A 17696-nucleotide genomic window follows, 5' to 3' on the forward strand; every position below is an offset into this window, starting at 1 on the left:
CTTTGCTGTGAATGAACAGAATTCTCACAGATGCATTAAAAAGGTTTGCTTTTATATATACTTTGTGCTTGATTTGAACGAGGCTTGGGTCAGAACAATACCATAGCTTTGTTGATCAAAGATCAAGATATATGACTAAATATTATCCCTATATCAATACCTCAGCCCCTACCATTGCATACAATCTGGCCCAGCACAATTATGTGGAGATATTGAACCCTGAGAAACCCTGCAAAGCTAAGGCCTCAGATTGAGTCACTGATCATGGAGAAAAAAAACCTGCAATCCAGTGCCTCCAATCTCCAGCCTTCAAGGAGAGTCAAGGATACCATGACTGATTATATCAAAATCCCTAAGAGATCAAGGAGGTGCAATGAGTTTTCCATTGGAAAGAATGTGTCTCCGTCATTATCTTATTATCGAGTTCCATATCAGAAAGATGTACACTACAGCATATAAATTTGATAAATAAATAGTATGTTTATTTTGCTTTTGTTTGCATTTCATAGAAGAAACAGGGCTGCTGTAGGATGAACTTTCCAATTAAGGATGGAATTCCAAAAAAAACACAGTTTTTTTAAAATAATGTATGCAGATCAATAGAACTATGTTGCTGGGAAGAGAGCAGACATAATATTCTATGGAGCTGTAATATCTGAGTCAAAAAATAAAATCAGGAACATCTGATAACTAATTAGGTCCATTGGTTTATAGAGCTTCATTTTCTACTGAATCTTTTGCAAAGCAGAAAGCAGCTAAATTTGACAAAATGCAATAGTTATCTGGTTGACAGTTAGGAAGAATCCCAGATTCGTGGCTGTGGAGTGAGCTCCTGTAAACATATTCACTTCAAGCACAGAAACAAATGGGAAGGTACATTTAGCAAATTTCCAGTTTCATTCCAGAAATGCTATGTTTTCCTTCCTTTGAGGTTTTCAAAAATCTTGATTTTTAATGGGAAAAGATACTTGTATACTCGTTTAAAAATCTTCACTTTACAAGCAAACATATACTGTATACTGAAAAAAATGGTTTAAAAAAATACAAACAAGAATCAAAATGTTTGCTTTCATGATCTTGAAAGAATACGTAATCTTTCTGGTTCCCTAGCTAGGCCTCCCATTAATATCTACACCACTTAACAGGATGTTTGTTATAAAGCTGCCAGGTGGAAAGAAATTGTATAAAGAAAAAGGATATCAAATGTAGGTTGATTCTTAGAAAACCCCATTAGCCTTATTTTAAAATACATGGCTAAAATAGGTAATGACATAATGGTAGGAGATAGTTCACTGAAAATGCTAGCCTGATGGGCAGGAGTACACTGAAGGCTTATCTGTGGAATGCCATCAGGGATTAGGTTCTGGAAGCAAATACCAAGCGGGAGAGGGAAAAAAAATGTATTGTTAAATATGAATGTAAAACAGCTGCTTCTATAATGACTCTTTTGGAATATCATGAACATATTTCTGTGCAAGCAGGTTGCCTGGAAGACAGAAACAAAATATTTGGGATCATAGGTTACTCAACATTATCAAATTTCTAAGAATGCCAAGAACATGAAGACTTTCTTATCCAAAGTGAATTAAATCCACCTGCCTTTGAACAATTAATGAACCTGACTGTCTCTCTTGCAGTGCAATTTTTTACAACATGATGAATTATATTGAAGATTCCCATCTTAAAGACCTCCTGAAAAATAAAATCCCAACTTAGCATTGAGTGGCATTTTAAGGCTTTGCATCAGAACAGAATCACAATGTTCAGAACTTTATAGCTTGCTTCGAGATATAAAAAGGCTGAAAGAATACATCCATGTACAATGGAATGAAAATATGAGACATATTTTGCAAATCAGAAATTCTTCATCCAGTGCATTGGGAACAATTGAAACAGAGTTCCTAGGCTCTGCTGGCTGGAAATAGTGGAAATGTTAGTCTACAGTGGAACAGCACCAAGTAGAATGGTTTGATAAGTTACTACCATACTCCACTTGACTTTCCTCTTCTTGAAAATTCATTATCAGATACTAAGGAAAGTACTTTTGTCTTAGGCTAATATACCATAACCAAAATCCTAAACTCATCTAAGAAGTATGCTTCAGCCCCATTGTTTAATCTACTCCCAACTTGAGATCCATTTCTCTCTCTCTCTCTCTCTTGTTCAGTTATACACACTACAAGTAAAGTAAGATGCTTAAATTTTGAAGATCCAGAAATATATATTTAACAAAGTAGTGATCTTTAACAAAGGTGGGACAGCTTTACTAGATTATCATCACAATCTTTTTAGGTTACTGTTTTAATTTTCTTGTGACCAGATTTGTTCTTCTTCTCAAGCTTCCTGCAGTTTTTGCTGCTGCTGTAGTTAGCACTGAGTCCAGTGCTGAGTCTTTTTAAGAGCTGCTGAAAATGGCACTTTTGTGGAAACAGATGGATTGAGTGTGGCTGTGAAATGTCACCCCAAATATATTTCCATGACAACCAGAGAAATGCCAGACAACTGATTTGTCCTCTTCCTGTAGGGAAGATGATGCTTCATAAAACTGGTAGGCGTGAAAAGGCTTGCCTACATCCATCCTAACTCCCCACCAGTTTTTTTATTATCTGTAAAGAACATCTATATTCATCCATGTGCCATAGGCAACTTAGCTATTGTGTCTCTATTTCTTATGTATTGTTAGGCTCTGCATCTTATCACTGAGCATTCACTTACTTGCTATACTGTACTTATGGGACTTGTGCAATGCATCCTTGCTGTGAGTTGGGCAGTCATAGGTTCACAGTAGAAAACCAGAGAAGAATTCTTCATTCTTTGTTACCCAGATTTTATTCACCTTGTAAATTCAAGTAAATAAAAAATAAAGGAAAATGCCAATTATTGCAATACATGGAATGGTAGTTAACAGCTATCTTTTCTAATCCAGCATAGAACCTTCTTTACTTTGGGAACAGGTCTTTTTCCACAATGAATGAAAAATCCTTAGAGCTTTTTGGGGAAATGCTATCTGTTAATAACCCCCAAGTATTTTAGTATATACTGTACACTGAGGTGGAAAAGAGACAATTGAACTGTAAACATTTATGTCCTTTAAATGCCATAAATAATTCAACAGTCTAAAATCTGAAGCAAATTTAAGCTTTTCCCGGTGAACAGAACATCTCTTCCCTTGTTTACCTGGGAAGTTTAAGTAGAGCCATGATTAGAGCAATGAAACGGATGTTTCTGGTGAACTTGTGAAGTAGAGTCAAACAATTCAAAAGTGTTAACTAACCAATATCATTAAGATACATCTTCTCCACCTTCTCCATTTTGTTAAAAAAAAAAATCCCCAAGTCTATTGAAATGTAGTGATTGATAATCTATGAAGCATTTTCTTGTCACTGGGTCCCATGTGGTCCAGTTTACTATACTTTCAGCTTCAAACTAATGGTCATTTATTCAAGCTTTTAAATTGTGACAGTCAAAATAGTTTTAATTTGCTCTTTGTTTTTATCATTTTGTTTTACACTACATTATATATTGTTCCTTTTTCCTTTTGTTAGCTTTTCAGATAATTTATCTGAAGTGAACACAGGAGATATATATGGTACTTAAAAACAAAGAAATGCAATCCTTTTTAAAATCCTTGTAGTCTTTATTAAAGTGTGCTCATAATTATGCAGCCCTCTGGACAGAGGCCTATTTTAGTCCTATCATTCTCATGTTGCTATGTAATTGTATTAACTGTCTGAAGTCAATACTGTACTTAGCTTTATCTAATGAAATATGTGGTGTGATCATCTGCTAAATTCATCATAATGCTATACTTTGCTGTAATTCAGGAGGAAATAAGTGTTATGTATTAGCATACTTACCTGCAATTGGTCGGTCCGTGGCGGTGGGAAATTTGAAGAGCCATCACTGGTCACAGCCGCGAGCAGCCTGACTATAAAAAGGGCTGCCGCGGTTTCTTCGGCGCTCAGTCCTAGAAGGAAGTAAAGAAAAAATGACAATCATGCTGGTGTCCTGATCTCATTCCCGCAATCTAACACTGACGACGAGGGTGGGATCCTGAGACAAAGGGAACCAGCGAGCACATGGCAATCGACAAACACTGGCAACGCATCGAGATGAAATGGCCGGAAACAACACGCCACCTGCACTGTTCGATTCAGCAACCGAAGACTGGGAATCGTACATCGACTGATTTCTCATGTTCCTCGAAGGGAGCGACCTCCACAATATATCCAAACATAGGAAAGGAGCCGTCTTCCTCACTCATTGCGGTCCCGCGGTATTTAAGATGGCCAAAGCATTAGCGGCACCCACCGACGTGGAAACGATGGCCTGGCCAGACCTGGAAAGAATACTGAGAGCTCACTACACACCAACCGTTTCCTGCCTCATCAAAACACATGAATTTTATCGGCGCAACCAAAAAGAAGGCAAGAGCATCGGCGATTTTGTCACGATGCTGAGGGACATCACCAGAGCATGCGAATTCCTAAACATGGATGAATCCATGAGAGACCGAGTGGTCCTGGGACTGAGGGATCTTACACTCCAGGGTCGATTATTAATGAAACCTAAAATAACAGAAGAAGCTACCGCAGCAGAAGCAACACAAAAATCAGCGGCCGCCATGCGGAAAATGAACAAAGCGCAACCAGAAACACCAAAAAACACCACCCCAACCCACCGAGTCCCCATCGGAAGATGGCGAGGAAGAAGAAGGGGTAAATCAACTCTGGTCAGAACAGGGCAGAAGGGACCAGAATGGAAAAAGGAAGGAATTTCGTTGTGCGCCAGTTGCGAGGGGAATCATCCATGTTCTGAGTGCTGTTTCCTAGATGCAATCTGCAAACATTGTGAATGGCAGGGACATATTGCTAGGGCATGCCGAGCAAGAAAGAACTAGACAAAGACGGAACACCCCCGAGAGAGGGAGAGACAAGCAGGGAGCCACTGGAACCAAGACAACAGAATCAGGCGAGGGAAAGAGACAAGCAATGGAAGAGAGGAAACACACCAGACGGTGACCATTGGACACTTCAACACGACAAACGCCAGGAAAGTATATGTCCAGGTCACAATAGAAGGCCAGCTGTGCCAGATGGAAGTAGGCTCAGGCTCATACTTGTTAGGTATAACATTGATACCAAATATGGTTTGGGTGAATAAATATATAAAACTTAGATATCATGGTTTAAGTGCTTATCACTTTAAGCACAATGTTGCAGGCAATTAGCCCATTAAGGGTGCGGTTAGAAGTTACAATATAAGGAAGCATTAGTAACTGTGTCTTACTGCGACTAACTGTGTCTTACTGCGACTAACTGTGTCTTACTGTGACTGTAACTGTGCCTGTGACTGAGATGATACTGTCTGCTACTGTTTGCTGATTTACTGCGGAATTCAACTGTTCTACTGTTTGAACTTCTTGCTGAATATCCAGCGTTTGTTCCTCTGGAGAGAGGCACCGGAGGAGGAGAAGATATCTTTATCGGCTGATAAAGATATTGCAAGGACTCTTAACTTGGACTATACTAGTGAGTCTTACTGGATGGAAATACTGTGAATGACTTAATGGACTGAATGACAATGCTTTAAACTATAAATGGATTAAAAACTATTTAAACTACAAACAGTGTTTGTGTTCAGTGTGTGTATACTCTGGGGCCCTTCCACTCTCGTTTGGCTGCCTGGCTTGACTACTGCTGCAATACTCTGCTAGGGGTTAATCCCCAAACACTAACAATACTTATCAATGGTATTGTGGGACACCATAAAAAGACTGATACCAGACATAAGCCGGGAAGGACTCGAAAGACAAACACTAACGCTGGAAGACTACCAGGGGAACAAAATCCCCATAGTAGGTACCAGACAATTAAAAGTAACATTCAAAAAAATACACCAGAGTCCTTCCACTAACCATAGTCAACCAGAATCGACCTAGCCTATTGGGACTCGAATGGTTTGCACCATTAGGGATCGAAGTCACAGGGATAAATAGCATCACCGAGACAGAGTGGGAATATGACCTGATGGAAGAATTCTGGGACATGTTAGATGGAGAACTGGGCAAGTACTGGGGGTCCCCAATTTCCTTTAGTCTAAACCAAACCCAAACATAGCCCGTATAAGAATGAAGGTGAGGCGGGTTCCTTTCACACTAAAAGCAAAAATCGATGAGCAATTGGATAAAATCATCACACAAGGGGTTTTAGAACCAATTGACCATGCAAAGTGGGAAACCCCAATTGTTGCACTAATTAAACCTGATGGGTCAGTGCGCATCTGCAGGGACTACAAAGGAACACTTAACTACACGCTCCAACAAAGCGCATACTTGGTTCCAGTGGTGCAGCATCTATTATATTCCCTGGGGTGGGGGGAAATATTCGCGAAACTAGACCTCACACAGGCATACCAACAGTTGCCCATTGACCCCTAAACAGCGGAAGCCCAGACAATCGTGACACACAGGGAGGCATTCAAATGCAACAGATCACAATTTGGCGTCAGCGTCACCCCAGGAGTGTTCCAGAGCTTAATGGAACGCCTATTGCAAGGGATAAAAGGGGTGGTGCCATACTTTGATGATGTCCTGGTATCAGCCAAGGACAAAGAACAACTGCGTGACCGCCTAAGGGAAGTCCTAGGCAAATTCAAGGAGGCGGGACTAAAAGTAAAAAAGGAGAAGTGCCAATTAGCCGCCAGCAAAGTTGAATTCCTGGGATACCTTATAGACAGCGAAGGAATCCACCCCACAGAAAATAAAATCAGAGCAATCAAGGAAGCCCCCAGACCTGCAAATAAAACTGATCTGCAAACTTTCTTAGGACTCATTAACTTTTATAACATATTCCCACCACAGAAAGCAACCATTGTGGAACCACTACACAGGTTGCTTGACAAGAAAGCAACCTGGGCCTGGGGGCGACAAAAAGAAAAGGCATTCCAGGAAATAAAAAACTTGATCACATCAGACCGCGTACTAATACAATATAGCAAAACACTTCCAATAACACTAACCTGTGATGCATCACTTTTCGGCATCGGCACTATACTCAGCCACGTATTACCAGATGGGAAAGAAGCACCCATAGCATTCTATTCAAAGACTCTGTCAAAGCCGGAGTGGAACTACAGTCAACTAGACAAAAAGGCATTGGTTGCTGCACTGGAATAAAACGTTTCCATGAATATATCTATGGGAGAACTTTCACACTAGTCAAAGACCACAAGCCACTCCTGGGCATCATCACAGGAAACAAAGCTACACCTAATATACTGTCACCACGAATGACGCGGTGGTCGGAATTCCTGGCTGCCTACAACTACAAATTGACCTACCAACCTTGAAAGGACATAAATCATGCTGACGTGCTTAGCCGTTGCCCTCTACCTGACATAGAAGACCCAGCACCAACCACTTCGACCCTTCAAATAGAGACATTAGAAAACCTACCCATAACAGCAGTAGACATCGCTAGGGAAACAGCTAGAGACAAAAACCTGGCACAGATTTTAAATTGGGTAGGAAAAGGATGACCAGAAACCGAGATCAATGAGACCATCAAACCGTTCCGGAATAGACAAACAGAACTCTCAACGCTTAAGGAGTGCATACTATGGGGGGATCAGGTGGTCATACCGGAAAATTTAAGGAAACGCATACTAGAATTGTTACATGACACCCGGGTATTTTAAAAATGAAAGCCCTGGCAAGGAGTTATGTATGGTGGCCAGGGATGGACAAGGAAATAGGGAATTGGGTGGCAACATGTAAAAGCTGCCAGGAATCGAGGCCAACACCCCCCACAGCACCAAAACACGAATGGGAAACACCAAGAGAACCATGGTCAAGATTACACATTGATTTTGCAGGCTCAACCAAAGGACACACATTTCTAATAGTCGTAGACGCTTACTCCAAATGGCTAGAGGTAAGCATCATGCACTCCACCACAACAGAAGCCGTCATTAGACAGTTCAGGAAACTTTTTGCAACACATGGATTGCCGGATTTAATTGTTTCCAACAATGGGCCACAATTCACTGCAACAACATTCAAAGGATTTCTAGCACAACAGGGGATAAGGCATGCACTGACAGCGCCAGGACACCCAGCCACGAACGGAACGCATGGTACATTACACGAAGGAAACATTACAAAAGCTGGGGCCTGGGGACACACAAGAAAAAATAGATAAGCTACTAAACATTCAACACATGACACCCAGTGCCACAACAAATAAAAGCCCAGCAGAGTTACTAATGGGGAGGAAACTAAGATCACACCTAGACAGACTACACCCCACATATAGCCCAGAAAAACCAGCAGACTCCTCCAGTAATTGCCGCATATTTCAAACAGGGGACACAGTGTACGCAAAAAATCTCACAGGAGAACCACTGTGGATACCAGCAAAAGTAACCCTGATAACTCGACCCCGTTCGTACAGAGTAAACACTGCAGATGGGAGAAGCTGGATGAGGCACATTGACCAGCTCAGATCTAGAGTCACGAAGGGGGAACCAAACAGACCCACAGAAGAGGGGGGAGACCCCTCAAACAAACAAAACAAATCCAGGGGAGGGGGAGACACCTCAAAAATGACCATAGGGGAGGGGGGAGATCCCTCAAACAAGCAAAACACAACCAGAGAAGAGGGGGGAGACCCCTCAAACAGACAAAACACACATAGGAAGGGAGGGGCAGACCCTCCACGAGCAAGAGAAATAACAGAACAAACCCTGACAACTACGCAACAACCATTACTAACACTAGCCCCGGTCGGGAAATGCAAACACGTACCTGAGACCAGGGAAGAAGATAGGTCGGGAAGACGGGAACAGGTCCAGAAGGATAGCAAGGAAGAGTCCCTGGCGGGAGTGGCCAACCCAACTCAACCAGCCAGGAAATTTCTGGCAGGAGCGGCATGGCCGACTCAACCTTCCAGAACATTCCAAGAGGATGGATGGGAGGAACAACAGATCCATCCGAGCAGTCCAGGAGCCAAACGGAGACTGAGCTGTGCAGGTCCTGTAGAACCCATAAAAGCCCCGCCTACCTACGTGACTACATATGGTAGGCGAGGCCCTGATTGGTTGAACCAGACCAGGTGGGGAGGGGTGTTATGTATTAGCATACTTACCTGTAATTGGTTGGTCCATGGCGGCGGGAAATTTGAAGAGCCATCACTGGCCACAGCCGCGAGCAGCCCGACTATAAAAAGGCACTCAGTCCTAGAAGGAAGTAAAAACAATTGACAATCATGCTGGTGTCCTGAGTCTCATTCCCGCAATCTAACACTAAGTATCTATAGTTCTTCATTTTTATCACTGAGAATGTTATCATTCATGTCAATTCAGATGACACAATGGATTGTTGAAATACCTTTGGATTTGATACTGCTTCCCTGTTATGCACTATCTCTGACTAGTTCCTCTGATGATATTTTGCAGGCAATACCAGAGGAATGGTATAACTTTTGTATTTTGCTAACACAACTCTAGCTTATTTCAATTCCCCCTCTTTTCTGAACATAACTTGGGTTTGAGATTTGTTTGTTTTAATGTTCTTGCTTATGTTGGGTGGAAAATGTTTGCTCCATATTCTATACGCTCTTCTTTTATTGCAGTGTTCTTTGATGATGTACAATAGTCTCTTTGATTCCAGTTCACATTTTCCCTTCTCTTGTTCTTTTTCTCCTGTTGCTCCAACCTCACACAGGTTCATTTCATATTCTGCTTACTTTGTACCCTGAATAAGCACTTTATGTGTAGAGAAAGTAAGCTTATTCAAGACAGAGAATGGGAATATTATATTAGAAAAAGGGAATAAGGGGAAAAGAAAAGAAATAATATCAACAGGAACCTAAATCCAAATTAAATTAAGTGGAACTACTGAAGGCTCAGGTATAACCATAGGAAAAAAGCATCAACAGCAACTAAAGTATAGGACAGTTCTTTGCAAACATTAAAAATAAAAAAAAATATTTGACAAAATTACATGGCTTAACTATAACATGACTATAAATTCTATAGGCTTCTCTGTTTTGCTGACTCATGTTAATAAGTCTTAATATTATATAAAGGGATGATCTCAGAATTCACAAAGAATAATTATTGTATTCAAAGATAGATTAATATTTATGTACAACTAATAAATAGACTTTATAGTAGTAGGTATCATTCCTAGAAATGTGAATACATGCTTCTCTGAATGTGACTTGTACATCAGTTGTATGTGCGTATTTCTATCAAAAGTACAGGAAGATTTGTACATGAGTTGTACTGCTTTTTACGTCATTTAAGATTAGTTTGGGTATCATGGACACGGATAACTATTACATGGGAAAGGATTCAGGTTTACTATGCTGAAACAGGTGGAAAAACATTCCTTGCAGTCATAATTTTTCCAGGACTCACAGATCACCCCAGTTCCTATGTTCAAAGCCTCATGCTCTTGGCTGGTAATCCTCTAACTCTGTACCTATTTATTGACCTTACAATGACAAATATTAAGTTTAATTTGAATATTTATAGGATCTGGGATTTTCTAATGAAGAACATTCATTCATTGATTCCATTTTATCTTGCCACAGTCCAATGAAATCTTGTGAACATATATGACATAAAAATATTAAAACATCCACAGTAAGTCTTAAGATACTGTAAATAATTTAAAAGTCCAAATAAATCAAGATAAAATAAAAAAGGAATACAATAATTAAAAATAGATAAAAGATTGCTAACACTAGTTAATGAGAATTTTCTCTAGAACAGCCTCTTTAAATATCACTAAGGGGTCCCTCCTGCCCACTCACTCCTTACCTGGCATGGGAGCCATCCAAATTGCCTGGTTTGGTAAGTTGCTATTTTTCCTTTTTTTCTTCCCAACCATCAGCTGTTCTGCTCTGCTGGGAGATTTAGATTAGCTAGAAAGCAGGAAACGGTTAGATTTCTTGCTTTCTAGTTAATCTAAAAGCAGAGATGAACCTTCCTTAGGACTGAAGCTTCTACTTTTCAGTGCAGATTCAGGTAGCCAATTGCAGATAGATAGATCTCTAAGTGAATCTGTGATTCTGTGAGCAACTAAATCAGTTTGCCTGCTTTGCCTGCTTTTGGGTAAAAGTTGCTTTTTTATAAAAAATCAATATTTACATAAATACTTATAATATTTACATACAAGCCATGCCCACCCAGTCACATGACCACCAAGCCACACCCACAAATTAGGCCACACCCACAGAATCCGTTGTTAAGAAATTTGAATCCTACCCCTGCACTTAGTTCAAAGATCTACCATGTATGTTTACAAGCATCTGAAAAATAAGCCTTAAAGTTGTTTTGCATGATTTTTTTAAAAAATATTATATTTGTAACAGCTTGCTAAAAAGGGAAGAAATGCAGTAAAATGTGGTTTGGGCAGCTATTATAAACGGCAGCACTCCCTTCTCTACTAGGATTCAAGTGTTGTAGATCCAGGAAATGACTTAGCACTGTATCTGCCTGCAGACCTCACTGCTATCCAGGCTATAACTGCTATTTGGAATAAATTTCTATCAAAATGTCTTACTGCCAGTCTGGAAATGCTACACAAATATATATGTATAAAGTTCTTTATGGAAACATTAACGGGACTTTTAAAAGTTACAAGTTATTTTAAAAAGTTATTAAGTACACAAGTTGTTACAACACTTCTCAAAGGAGAATGTCTTAACTCAGCGTTACTCAAATTTTCTGCAATCATGCTACTGAATAAACATGTAGATAATGCAAGACCCTTCTAATAAATAAATGTCCCCTATTAATGTTTTCATTTTTAAGTTCACATTTTTAGTAACTAATATGATTACTTCAATTTTGTCCATTTGTAAAGGTACTTTAAAATAAATTTTCTATCAAAAATTGAATCCAACTATTATTTAGCACTTGAATTATTGTATGTACCCAATGCCACAGTAACAACTACTTTTACCACAAACTTGCAGGTCAAGAATATTCTTCAAGAAAAATCTCTGAGGTCCAAGGAGTTACTAATAACTGATGCACAGCCCAATGAAATCTCATGTTTAAATATGCTTATATTTCCTATTTTCTTATTTCTTCTTGGGCTGCTTGTCAGAGTTCACATTTAGTTGAGTACAGGCAGACCGAAGATGGTGACTGTGCTCTCTCCTGATGGCTATTGGCAGAAGTGGGAAATTAATGCTGAGGAAATTAATGATTGGGCTCCTGCCAGGTGATTGTTAGTACACATCAAGTTTCTTCAAATAACCAACTGAATTGGTTTATTGTACTAGCAATGATTGATTACAAAAGCCAATCTCTTTAAGTTCTGATTAGCAAGATTTACTAAGGAAAATGTTAAAGTACAATGGAAGAATTCCAGAAAATACTATACTTTCAGATAAGAAAACTATATGTGGTGAAATTAGTACAGGAAGGGTTCTAGATCTTCTGCTTTCAGTGTAAAAGGGAAGGAAGTTTGTCCTTTTTATGAAGGAGGTTGCATTTGTTGATTGTTTTAGAAAGGCTATTTAGAGGGTGAGAATCAGTTCTTATAGCAAAGACAGATTTGCAGGTTGATTCTTGGTGCTATCAGCAATCTGAGACAGCTAGTAGACTCTAAGACTTATGAATGTAGTGGCTGCAGCAAACCACCTAATGGATCACCAAAGTCCTCTCTTTGAGAATTACTAAGGATTATTTTAAGTTAATATTTAAGTTAAAACTTACAAGAGCAGCCAGTGCACTAGAAACTCTTCAGCTTTTAAGCAAGGAGGTAATTTTATAATAACTTTTCACCAACTTTTGCTCTAACAGAATGAAGAGGAAATCTACATATCTATATAGTTGTGGATTAAGTCATAAGCTCGGACCATGAGCCTCCAGCCTCATAAGTCATAATTCTGCACATTTTGGAAGAATGATAGCTTTCTCCTTTTGTGATTTCAGTGGGCACATTACTGTCAAGTTGAAGTAATGAATTGCTGACCTGGATTTACCCCAATAATACTCCTTCTATAAATATAACATAATAATTTGTATATCTCAGGATATACAATTATGTTCTACATTGTTCCAAATACTAATACTGTATACCAAAGCATCCTTTCTTCTTCTTCTTCTTCTTTTTCTTCAGCGTTTGTCTCGCACTCTGGCGAGGTCCGCTAATGTCCTTGAGTACTGCTTCCACGCCTCTCTGTCTGCCACGTATGTCGGGTCTGCCTTCGCGATCTCTAGATCGGCCTTGATCGTGTCCATCCAGCGTTGCTTAGGTCTACCACGCGGTCTCGCTCCTCCGACAATCACCTTCATCGCAGATTTGATGATGGATTCTTCCTTGGCGCGACTCACATGGCCGAACCATCGTAGCCGGGACTGCCTCATGACCGTGGGGATGGGCACGACGTTGAACCGTCTGCGCACTTCTTCATTCCTGACGCGATCGAGTAGGGTGAGGCCTACCGACCATCGGAGCATTCGCATCTCCATCGTCTGGAGTCTGCTTTCGACTTCTTTGGTCGTCGGCCAGCACTCTGTGCCGTATATGGCCACGGGGCGCACCACAGAGTTATAGATTTTCGCCTTCAGGCGCATCGGCATCTTCTTGTCACAGAGGACGCCCGTGACAGACTTCCATTTGCCCCACGCTGCGTTGATCCTGGCTGCCACCTCAGTTTGTAGTAGGCCTTCTTCCCCAAGAGTAGTTCCCAGGTACTTGAAGGTGGAGGCACGCGGTAGCTCCTGCCCGTTCACGTGGATGGAGCCTGTTGTTTCGTTGTCAGTGGTCAGGTATTCAGACTTCTTTAGGTTCAACCGGAGCCCGAACTGCTCGAGGCGGTCGTGCCACTGTTGGACTAGGTGCTCGAGTTCAGCCTTGCGCAGGTTGGCCAGGAACACATCATCGGCGTAGAGCAGCATCCATGGGGCGGGCGTGTGCAGGTCGTGTGTAATTGTGTCCATCACCAGAATGAACAGCAGTGGTGAGAGAGCAGAGCCCTGGTGTACGCCGACAGTGATATTGAACTCCTCTGATATCCCAGCTGCCGCTTTTACACGGCTTTTGTGACATCTGTATAGGAGTTGGACCCATTGTACGAGTAGCTCGGGCACGCCGTGATCTCGCAGTGCGTACCAGATGAGATCGTGCGGGACTCGGTCGAAGGCCTTTTCCAAGTCCAAGAAGGCGGTGTGGAGCGGGATTTTCTTCTCTCTGTGAGCCTCCATCAGCATCCGCACACCGAAGATGGCATCGGTGGTGCCGCAGTTCTTGATGAATCCGGCCTGGTTGACGCTGATGTCAACGATGTCCCGAATGCGCTTATCGAGGACGCGTTCGAAGATCTTCATAGTGTGTGACAGTAACCTGACCGGTCTGTAGTTGGAGCAGTCCGCTGGGCTGCCCTTTCCCTTCCAGATCGGAACAGTGGTGCTGCGGTACCAGTCGTGTGGCACTATTCCCGTGGAGACCAAAGCATCCTTTCTAATCTTAATAATTCAAGGCCATGGGCCAGATCCAGCCCACAGGGTGCTTAGATCTGGCCAGTGGGACCGATCTGGAAATAGCAAAGGACCGGCCCGCAGTGCCTCTGCTAGCAAAAATGGGCCGCAGACAAGGCCCACATGTCCCCCCATAACCACTTTTGGCCTCTGGAGTGCTGCAAGAGGCCTTCCAGGCCCAAAACAGGACTTCTGGAGTGTTGCAGAAGGCCTTCCAGGCCCAAAACAGGGCCTCCGGAGTGCTCCAGAAGTACGTCCTTGACTCAGAAGTTTATAAAAGGGAGGAAAAGTTAAATATTTTACCTTTCATGCTTGCAGGATTCTGCTACTATAGTCTATCTCAATAATTTATAGTTTTACTCTTCCTATGGAGTCAGTTTCTTGATCTGGTCTCTCTCTTATAAGGTGATCAAGTAGATCAAGTAAGAACTAAAAAAACAAAATCACAGAAATGTACGTCTTCCTATTTTTATAAGTTTATGAAACCACATCTGTAGAGGTGTGGTCTTGTGTCACACCCACCATGGTGACACCCTCCATGCCCCCCCCCCGGCCCTCCAAGGTAAAACCCAATCCTGATGTGGCCCTCAATGAAATTGAGTTTGACACTCTTGATCTAAGGACCTTTTTGCCATGTCAGAAACTATAATGGTATGTAGGAATGACTTGAGAAATGCGGACTACACAATCATAATGTCCACAGAAACAAAAGAGGAATGGAAAGTGTCTCAGAAAGGATCATCTATGGTTTTCTGAACAGTAAAAGTAAAGGAGGAGAGAGATGCTTACAATGTTGCAAGATTATGCTAATTGTGACCTTATAATAAAGGTAGTGTTAATACTCATGGCTTGTGCTTCTTGTCTGAGCTATCTCAAAGAGTTAACAGAAACATTCTAACAACAGCTGAAAACTGAATCAGTAATTAGCCAGAGAATACCCAAAACTTCAGCAGTTCACAAAGTCCACAATTGGAGCCATGACAATCCATGAACAGGAGAGAAGCAGATTCAGAACCACAAGACTCGTTTGTAATAGTTCAGAAAATTCCATGAATAGGTCCAAATGCAGTCAGAGTGAATGCCAATCTAGAGTCAGAGCTGTTTCCCAGAGAGGAGCAAAAGCTTAGATTGTTGTCCTCTCAAAGAGGCATGCTGAGGGCCTTTGCCCAGCTTTCTATAGCTCCACGGATACATTTGGGCTATGTGCCCTGCCAATAAGTGGCCCTTTAATATCTGAATCTAACATATTAACAGAGTTGGAAGGGACCTTGTAGGTCATCTAGTCCAACCCCCCCCCCCCCAAGCAGGAGACCCTATACCATTTCTGACAAATGGCAGTCCAATCTCTTCTTGAAAGTCTACAGAAACTCATGGCCTCCTGCAGTGACTATTGATCCACTGGTCCTTCAGGCTGCTGGTCTATGAGGTCTGTCTTTTTAATTTCTGATGTAGGGAATTCACATGAGCCTATTACACAATGGGCCTTCTCTGTAGCTTCACATCCTGTAGAACAGCTTTCCCCTGAGACTGTTTTGTTGTGCTTTCATAGTTTTGAAAATTTGGCAGCAGGCCCTAAGTGCAGTGGAGTGATGTGTTCACTGGTAGTCTATTTTCTTTGTTATAACTATGGAATTGATTATTTTTCTTGAAGTGCATGTATTATGATCTGGTTTTGCATTTTGTCCTATTATTCCTAAACTTGTTTTAATTCTAATATTAAATTACCTTAGTGAATGATGCAGAAGAGAGATAACACAGCAATTACTTACAGACAATTATGTGACTCAGTAGATCTTCTCAGTAGATCTTGCACTGGGTTGCACACATTTATTTCATAAGATTTATGGGATTTAATCTGGAAAGGAAAAGAACATAAATTACTTCCTGCCTTGCTTAGAATCAGAGAAATGGACACATATTAAATTATCAGAAAATAAAGGAATTATGATTTATGCCAGAGGTGTCAAACTGGCTGCCCATGGGCCAGATGTGTCATGCGCAGGTCACGCCCACCCAGCTCCGTGAATTGGAAAAATGTCGCAAAACTTCACGTGATGGCAACATGATACTGTGAGTTTGACACCCATGATTTATGCATTATACTAAACCATAAAGTTTTGGTGTTAATATATTGTATAATCTCAGCCTGTGTGGTTTTTAGATTATTGTCTGTAGTTATGCAAAATCACCAATTGTACTTTGTCAAAATGACTCCTTCCATCCCTGATTTAACGTTTCCAAGTATATCCTAGATCAAGGATGTCAAACTCATTTTTATAGAGGGCCGCATCAGCGTTGTGTTTGACCTCAGCAGGCTGGGATGGGTGTGGCCTGAGTGTGGCCAGCTCGATGTCACTCATGTCGGGGATGCCTGTGGTGGCCTGAGCACTCTGCCAGAGAAAAACGGGCTTCCGAGCTCTGTTTTCTGCAGCGACGACCTCCTACAACCCTCTGCCAGAAAAAACAAGCTCCATTTTTGCTGGCAGAGGCACTGTGGACCAGTTCTTCGCTGTTCCCAGGGTGACCCTGCGGGTCAGATCTAAGCACCCCATGGGCCGGATCTGGACCCCAGGCTTTGAGTTTGACACCCTGCCCTAGATGATAAAAAATACTGAAGAAGGTCCTTGGAGTAAAGATTATTCAAAGCCAAATAAAGATTGAATGGATTGTTTAGGAAACTACCTGCACGTTTCTCAGTTGCTGAGAAATAAGCAGCCACCTTACCAGTTCACAAGAACCTGTTAGAAAAAAACCTGGAAAAATCTCTGCCCTAATGAATTGAAATACAAGTTGGACATAAATTAATCCAGCTGTTAAATACATTATTCTTTCAATAGAGTTTTCACAATTATCTGACTTTTGCTTTTGGCTGAATTTACTACCAAGCCCTTGACAACTGGATTCTTTGCAGTTATGGCTTGATGTGCATTCTAATTGGAAACCAGGATCCAGTTTGCTTCTCCCTGACACTCTCCAGATCTGTTGTATCATAATATCCAAAATTCTCAGCTAGTCTATAGATAAAAATGTCCACAACTGGATTCTAAGTATATCATTGATATATACTTCAGAATTATATTTCCATCGCATGTAACATTTACACAGTAGCTCATTTATTAATTTGAAAAAGTGGAAAAACATAGATTCAGAGTCATATCTAGCTGTAGTAATTAAACGTCTAATAGACAAAGAAA

At 41.1% G+C, this 17696-nt stretch overlaps 1 long non-coding RNA gene across 1 annotated transcript; it reads right to left on the reverse strand.

Annotated features, from left to right (window-relative positions):
• Window positions 1-500: 500 nt before the first annotated feature.
• LOC148130187 (uncharacterized) lies at window positions 501-16354 on the reverse strand. The gene is made up of 3 exons (XR_015750066.1): window positions 16272-16354; window positions 3858-3967; window positions 501-1363 (listed from the first exon to the last, which is right to left on the reverse strand). It is a non-coding gene; the product is annotated as an uncharacterized LOC148130187 (long non-coding RNA).
• Window positions 16355-17696: the final 1342 nt, after the last annotated feature.

The sequence above is a fragment of the Notechis scutatus genome, chromosome 6, assembly GCF_049901735.1.
Source record: "Notechis scutatus isolate UNSWTSFEM ecotype Mainland chromosome 6, rNotScu1.2, whole genome shotgun sequence".
NCBI classification, from domain to species: Eukaryota; Metazoa; Chordata; class Lepidosauria; order Squamata; family Elapidae; genus Notechis; species Notechis scutatus.